The sequence below is a fragment of the Rhipicephalus microplus genome, chromosome 4, assembly GCF_043290135.1.
Source record: "Rhipicephalus microplus isolate Deutch F79 chromosome 4, USDA_Rmic, whole genome shotgun sequence".
Classification (NCBI taxonomy): Eukaryota; Metazoa; Arthropoda; class Arachnida; order Ixodida; family Ixodidae; genus Rhipicephalus; species Rhipicephalus microplus.
In genome coordinates, this window is record NC_134703.1 from 72428938 (window position 1) to 72435858 (window position 6921).

General features: G+C 43.3%; 1 long non-coding RNA gene across 1 annotated transcript; it reads left to right on the top strand.

Moving 5' to 3' along the window:
* Positions 1-495: 495 nt before the first annotated feature.
* LOC119171413 (uncharacterized) lies at positions 496-3680 on the top strand. Its single transcript, XR_005109814.2, has 3 exons — positions 496-700; positions 2571-2710; positions 3515-3680. It is a non-coding gene; the product is annotated as an uncharacterized LOC119171413 (long non-coding RNA).
* The last annotated feature ends 3241 nt before the right edge of the window (positions 3681-6921 follow it).

Here is a 6921-nt window from a genome sequence, read left to right on the forward strand (position 1 = left end):
CACGTGCACCTAAATCTACGTACACGGACCTCAAACATTTCCACCTTCATTGTAAATGCCGACCACCGCGGCCTTGTTGTGATCCCGGGACCTGCGGGTCAGCAGTCGAGGGTGAGGCGTCTAAAGTTTTCACCTGAATTTCTTGTGACGTTCTCACCAGTCATGCTCCTTCCAAGGGCACACGACATATACCCTATGCAAGTGCTATCGAGCCGCGGCATAAGATGAAGCTTTGTACACGATCTAACTGGGACCTGGAGGGACGAAGTAATGGGCGAGGCAGCCTAAAGAGATGGAGAGCCGTGGCAAACTGCCGCAAGCATCGATTTGTGCTAGCGCTAGAAGACTAGTTTTGTTTTCTCTGTGCTCCTTCGCCGAAATCTGTGTCTAGTAGAGGCGCTTTCGGCGTCAGCCACGAGGGTGCGCCAGCGCACAGGACCCGAGGTGCCTGGAGGAAAGATGCGAGTGACCGTTCAAACGAGTGTGCATGGTTGCGCCGCGTGACATGGATAGTCCCGCAAGCACGAAGGAAAAAATGGTTTCTCAGCACACTGGGACCGTGACGTAAAAAAAAAAACTTGCGCACTGCAGGAATGCGGGAAGGTATTGATTTGGTATTAGCGAATACAAGCTTCTTTCCAAAACGTGCAAGCCACTGGAGACAAATCGGGAGGTACCCTCTTTGACGTGGTCGAGAACGGTGAGTGACAACCAAACCAACTTCTCTCGCGTAATTGACCAGGCGTGACTGAGAACAGGAGTGTTTGGACTACTAGTAGTTGTTCTAAAACGATACGCTTGTAGATAAAAATACTTCTTTTTTTTTTTTCACGGGAGATATAGTTGCTGACAGCTACGCTAGCTTTCATGCACGTTGTTTGCATTTTTTTTCTATCTTCAAATCCCCCCATTCCCCTAACACCAGCGTAGAATAGCAAACCAAACGCACGTCTTACTGACCTCCCTGCCTTTCCTTCTTTTTCTTTTTCTTACTCCTCCTAGTGAAGTGAATTATTCCGCAACAGGTCTGCTATGAAAAGATCAGACTTTTTTTTTACGGCGGAAATAATTAAGCTTTTTCTTGCCCCGGTAAGTTCAAACATAAATTATCATCACCGTGAACCGACGTGTGCTCACTCTTTCCTTTCCCACAACATGGGCACCAAATTGTCCGATCTGGAATGCAGAAACTGCTGTGACAAGAAATAACCTAATAACGTGAGAAGTAGTTCCGGGACCGAAATTAGGTGACACCCTGCCACATCCTAAGTGTTCAACTGCGCAAACAAGACAGCGGTTTATTGAAAAGTTGATGTCCTGTGTGTCATCATCTCTTCTTTTAGTCCCTGTCTCGTTCGTTCAATTCAACACTTACAATCATAGACCAATAAGGCCCAAACGTCAGCCAACCACGCAGCCGCAAGTCACGAAACTTAAAATCTTTTAATTTTAACATCACGTAGTGACTTGACACGGCACTAAAATCATGTCACACCACGTAAGAAGTTTTCGTGTTACTGCAAATCTTTTATGATTTAGTCACGTAAACCAAAACACATCTCACAAGAAAAACAGTCATGCGGCTGAATATAACGCGACAAAACACGCGTGTCTTGTCGTCACGTAACAACGCTTAACTAACCACATGATAGGCCTCATGCAACATCAGGTATCCGCTAACATCAGTGAAATTCCCCAAACATCACGCCACATATATTCATGCGAATAAAACCACGCAGCGTTGCTCAATTATTGGCTAGTCAGGTGACATATTCCCGCCAAGAACCATGTAAGAAATAGGAACGTGACTAAAATCACATCACGTAACAAGTTGCCCCGTAGCATGTCTAGCGAAGACTGGCCAAGTCTAGTCGTAATTAGTACTGCTAGCGAAATCTAATCATCTCTAGTAAGAGCTGCCCAGTACTTGCGAAACTTAGCTAGGTCGATCCCTAGCTCCTCTGGTGGTTCCAGCCTCACGCCACTGGTGTCACCTATGCACTTTTCTTCATTTCGTTTCTTTGAGCTCTCAAATCAAACGTATTGTTTGAATAACAAACTAATACACTTCCTCACCTGCTCGACATCGCCAGATGTGATGTATTTTGGTTCCGAAAAGAACCTTTCTCTCTTTCACAACATTCGACTCTTACTATCATTAAACAAAGCATTGGTTGGTATACAGGAGAACGTTTCTTTTGAATTTTACATTTTGGTGTTTCTATTGTGACTTTCATGCAACAAAGTCACCCAAGTTCTCAGCTACCTAAGTTCAGAGTCTCACCTTGTTGAAGGAACAAGACCCAGGAATCTACTTATTCAAAAGAATGCCTTCGTCATCCCGTACAGATTACTCTAGTGTGGATGACGAACAAGTACTGGTGACAGCTATGTATACTATCGCAAAAGTTGCTTGCTTTTCTTTTTGCCCTTCTTTCTACCTTAACTTTTTCCTTCTCGTTTCACTGGTGCCTTTAATCCAACTTGATGTTTCCATTCCAGTTCGGCTCATCACCTTTCCCTTATTTGTACCTCTCTTTTTCTTTCTTTCTATTGCACAACTATGGCAGTGGCAGTGGACAGTGGAAAACTAGTGCCTTGAATATTATAAGATTGTACACATGTTATGAACACAATGGGGAGCATATGGCCCGATTCCATTGTGATTCCTTCGGTGTATCGGACACGAATGACGAGAACGTTAGTGAAGGTAAGTGCATAACGCATTTACTCTTGTCTATTGTACGGGATCACGTTTATTAATAAATCCTTTGGTAAACATTCAACTATCGCATAAAACAGTACTTAAAAACAGCAATAAAATCGTGTTCTTTTTTTTTCCTTAGTGGAAAGGCCAACTCAAATTGAATGTCTTCCATGCAGACGTTCTATTTTTATGCCCTAGAGAAGCAAATAACTAACGCACATTGAGCACTCCAGACATATCTCTCGCAAGATAAGCACGAAGTGGTTAGCCATATTTATAAAAAACGGTTATTATGGCAAAGCTTTCAATTACAATAAAATAACTACTATCAAGGCAAAAATTGTATACGTGTCTTTTTTTTTAATCCCACACATGCTATATATGCTATCGCACAAAAGATAGTCACTGTGAAGCGCGCAAAAACGGGCGTGCATTCTATACACCTTCATTGAAAGATCATTGGCGCAGCGGTTCAGCATTATGTAGCAGGACGGGATGCACACTTGGTCTCCTCCATGGCTAAAGCAGGCATTGTACCACGCTCATATTACGTGACAAGTCGTTTTTTTTCTTCCACTGTGGGTTGAATCGGAATAATACTATCCTTGAGACGGAGATCGGCATGCGTTTATTTTTTTTCGGCCATGTATAGGGAACTATACGCAATTTTCTGGCCAACTCGACAAAAAATTTTACGTACTAGCATACCTTGAGTGTAATTGATGCAGCAATATCTGTTCTACTCACACATTCAGAGAGAGTGCATTGCCACGGTAACCTTTATCTCTGCGCTCCGTCTGTTTTCAGGGTTGGTTGACGATGCGAATGACCTACATGAGCCGACAACGCTGTCTTTATATTGACATCGGATGGACGTGTGATGATGCTTATACTATTATATTGAAAAATCTAATCTGTATATGCCGCAAACGAATAAGTAAAATATATTTGGAACTCCCAGCCCTATTCCCATTCTCTTTGTTCCTGGTGTTGATTACGTGAACTAAAATGGCATGCTGGCACATATTCGTTCAAAGTATATATAACCTAGAGGCTCTAACATTCTGTCCACATGATGCTAATTAGTATGCAAGCATACTAATGCGAAAACATTTGACATTGCACTGTGGAAGGTCTTGTTGCATTTGGCCTCCTTGAACAGTTGCAAGATAAATGCACCAAATGCAAGCTGTAGTAGAGATCGTCACGAAGGCCTTGCTGAAGATCTTCTAAATATTGCGAAATAGTATCTAAGAAAACTACGTAATTATTAGCAAAAGCTATTTACCTATTTTCCATTGCTTGCATAAAGCTTTTGTATTACCCTCTACTTTTTTGTGAATGTGTGGTATCCTACTCTCTGTACTCATGGTTACGCAGTGTGGCAGCTTTTGTGCTGGAAAGTAGGCTCCAGTGAGATTGAAAGTCACTAAATTAGTCCATCCAGTTATTGTGAAAGAGCCATTCATTTTTATTATTGTGCTTCGTCCACGTACATTTCAAAAACGCTGAATTTTTATGCGCACAGACAGCAAGCACAAGAAAGGACACACTGTGATGTCCATAGTATAAGGCAATACAGATTACGCTCGACTACAACTCATCAGTAGCATATGATATTTGTTTGCTCTTAAAAATAAAAATATGCCACAGTGGTGTCCGGTAACCACCGATGACTCTTCGCTTCTTTGTTTTCAAAATAGGGGAATTTTCTTAAATACTCCTACTTTATCGGCTCTCAGACAAGCAAAGCAAAAGAACATTCGCACTCAGTATTGTCATAGGAAAGACAACCTATCGATTAGACTACGGACCCTTCTGTGCCATGGCATGTTTTAGGCGAATTGCTTGTTGCGTGCGAAACATGCTATCTTATGAAGAGGAACACGTATCAATATATATAAAGAAAGTTAGCACTGCGAATTGTCCCAGACTTCACACTTGCAATTAAATTCTGATGTGACCATGAATTAAAGGCGATGTTACAGGTCACAGCGTAGTAATAACACAAGCAGCCTTACGATTCTATTAAAATAAGCTACAGCCTACCTGTGCTTGGCAAGGTCCGCATAACAAACGTACACGTCCTCCAGTCATTACAAGCTCAAGCACTGAGAATATGCCTCGGGCTGCCGAGATGCGCATCCTCAGCAGCGACTGTCGCAATCGCTCATGAACACCCTATCACAACCTACATTCGTGTCGATGCTTTAAGAATGCACATAAGACATGCCACCCGGATTCAATCGCATCACCTCGCCTCCCTTCTAACTTCCAGGCCATGCTCTGCGTTCTGCTCTATTATTGCCCCACATCGCACGGTGATTCCCACGAACTTCACGCATGCAGCAAGACCGTCGTTACCATTGTGGTGTCTACATCCACTGGAAGCCCAGATAACCATCTCCGGAATGCAAAAGAAGAAACATTTGTCAAATTTGGCCCTAAAACAAACAACATTACTGTTTCTGCATGAGAAACACAGTGGACGCATTCACATTTACACGGATGGGTCGGTCACTTCAACAAGTTCAACAGGCGCAGTGGTAATTCCGGAGAAATCCATCACGATAAAGTTCAGGACCTCGCATCTGACATCATCCTCGGCGGCAGAACTCGCCGCCATTCGTGCCGCTCTGGGGTTCCTAGTTGAAGAACCGCAACAGACATGGTCAATATTCTCCGACTCCAAAGCAGCTCTCCAGGGCATTGCCTCGCCATATCGTCATGGACCAAACGAACAGCTAATTGCTGAAATACGACTGCTTCATCACCGGGCTATAGAGAAACAACATGACATAGCGTATCAATGGATACCAGGCCACTGCAGCATTGATGGAAACGACCGTGCAGATGAAGCAGCCCGAACTGCTCATGATGATGCCCCTTGTGTAGCTATACCATTATCAAGGACGGACGCCGCTGCAAGGCTTCGATCACTTGCACAAGAACTGACACTCGCTCAGTGGTATTCACCGACATTCACCAACGTCCGCCTTCATAATTTTGACCCACACCTACAGCTCCGTCTTCTATCAGGAATAACCAGAGCAGAGGAGACACTTTTGTGCCGTCTGTGGATTGGGGTGGCCTTTACGAATGCTTATTCGTTTCGAATCGGAATGGCCAGAAGCCCGACATGTGACAACTGTGGCTGCGCAGAGCCTTTCTACCATCTTCTCTGCGAGTGTCCCCGCTTCAGCGTGCCAAGAAAAGAACTGTCAAAAGCTTTAGATAGAATAGACAATCGGCAATTGTCGGAAGAAAGGGTATTAGGACACTGGCCGAGACCGTCCTCTGCACGCAAGGCATTGAGAGCGTTGTTGCGCTTTCTGCGGGCAAGTGGTCTTAGAGACAGACTGTAAACAGTCGTGGATCGTCTGATGACCTTCTCTCTATTTTTTTTTACAACGTCTCTTTTCTCTCATCCTTTATCCCCCTTACCCCCTTCCCCAGTACAGGGTAACCAGCCGGTCTGAGAACTGGCTAACCTCCCTGTCCTTCCTCATTTATTCCTCCTCCTCCAATTAGAATAAATGAAATAGCTAGGTATTACAACCCTTAGTGGCAGAATTATGAAGATAATCTGCATGGCAAATGAGCATCATTGGCGCAGTAAAGCTTTCTTTCTTGGAGAATTCACTTGGTCGAAATTAACGCCGTGTAGGGGCTATGGCGACTTCTTTTTTTATTACACTTCCAGAAGTCTTGATACGTTTGTGCAGTTGAGATGTGAAGGTGTCTCTGCAAACAATGATAACCTTTAATGAACGCAGACTATATGGGCTGTGAATTATTCTGAGATTGAAAAAAATACCTCAACTTCTGACTAATATTCTACTTTAGTTATCAAATCAAACAATCACACTTTACTACGCTGGGCGTTATTTATACCTTCATAACGTTTAATATCATTTTTAATCATTATTGACACACTTAATCTCAGTTCCGTGTTTTTTTTTTTTGGCAGGCGTACTTCAAGGTGAAAAAAAATGCAGGGCATCCTAGGTAGCCGTATTTAAATTTACGAGCAAGGAATACGAGTGACCGATGCACTGCTTCTATAGCAATGTTGGCTCTGTAACTCTTGCGTGAAATCTATGTGCAGCACATCATGTGCGCAGCGTTTCACAACCACAATTATGACAGCGCTTTAGTGCCCAAAACGTCACTGAAAACAAGGAAGCTCTTTACATATGTCTGCACGTAAACAT